Raw genomic sequence first — 1,383 nt, 5'->3', positions numbered from 1 at the left:
GCGGGGTTATAGAGGAGGCCCCAATGCATCCTGGGACAGCCTAAAGCTTTAGCCTGTTGGTGCCTCTGGATCAAGATCCACTCTACACCCTCGATGTTTCCCTGTGGAACACAATGTACCCTGCTGCAGAAATATTCAGTCCCTACAATTACATATAATATTATTATTATTATTAATACACTAATGGCTGCTCCCCCTGTATAAAAATAATAACAGGATACCACAGATATCTCTCCCTGAATATTAAAGACAGGACATCCCAGACCACTCTTCCTGTATTGTAGGACATCACTTGCCCCCCCCTTCCCCGTATAATACTAGTAACAAGACACCCCATTCCACTCTCCCTGAATAGTAATAATAACAACAGGATACCACAGGCTGCTCCCACTCTATAATAACAGGACACCAAAGGCAGCTCTCCATGTATTATAATAATAACAACAACAACAACAACAACAACAACAGGTCACCACATGCCGCTCCCCCTGTATAATAATCATAACAGGACACCACAGGCTGCTCCCCCTGTATAATAATCATAATAGGACACCACAAGCTGCTCCCCCTGTATAATTATAACAGGAAATCACAGGCCGCTCACCTTGTATTATAATAATAACAGCACACTATAGGCCGCTCCCCCGTATAATATTAATAATAATAACAGGAAACACAGGCTGCTCCCCCTGTATAATAACAACAGAACACCACAGGCCGCTCTCCCTGTATAATAACAGGAGACCACATGCTGCTCCCTCTGTATAATAATAACAGGCCACTGTCCCTGTATAATCATAATAACTGGACACCACAGGCTGCTCCATCTGTATAATAACGACAGGACACCACAGGCATCTCCCCCTGTACAGTAATAATAACAGGACACCACAGGCTGCTCCCCCTGTATAGTAATAATAACAGGACACCACAGGCTGCTCCCCCTGTATAGGAAGACGCCATTACCTGACGGATGATGCTAGATTCAGAACATTACCTGACCTCGACCGACAGTGAGAGGCTGCAGCAATCGATGATCACCCACTTCCCGTGTGTGGACCGCACAGGCCGGAAGTAAGGTGGACCGCACAGGCCGGAAGTAGGGTATGATTGGCACAGGCTGCTTCATGGTGTCTGGCCCCTCCCCTCCCACACTCAGGATACAGCACCTCTGTCTGTAATGAGTATTACAATACATGTCCTCAGTGCAGGAGGCCGGCGGCCATTTTCTTGTAGACTAGTCCGGCAGCTGCAGCACCAATAGGTTTCCAGGCCGTATAGTGACGTCAGGAGCGGCGGCCATTTTCCCCTGGTCTGAGCTCCGTCTTCCTTCTATCATTCCCACAAGGCAGCAGGAGCAGAGAGCAGCCATTGCTGTGTCTG

Source organism: Pseudophryne corroboree, chromosome 3 (assembly GCF_028390025.1).
Source record: "Pseudophryne corroboree isolate aPseCor3 chromosome 3, aPseCor3.hap2, whole genome shotgun sequence".
NCBI lineage: Eukaryota > Metazoa > Chordata > Amphibia > Anura > Myobatrachidae > Pseudophryne > Pseudophryne corroboree.
The sequence above is the reverse complement of the archived record's forward strand: the minus strand, read 5'-3'. Positions refer to the sequence as shown.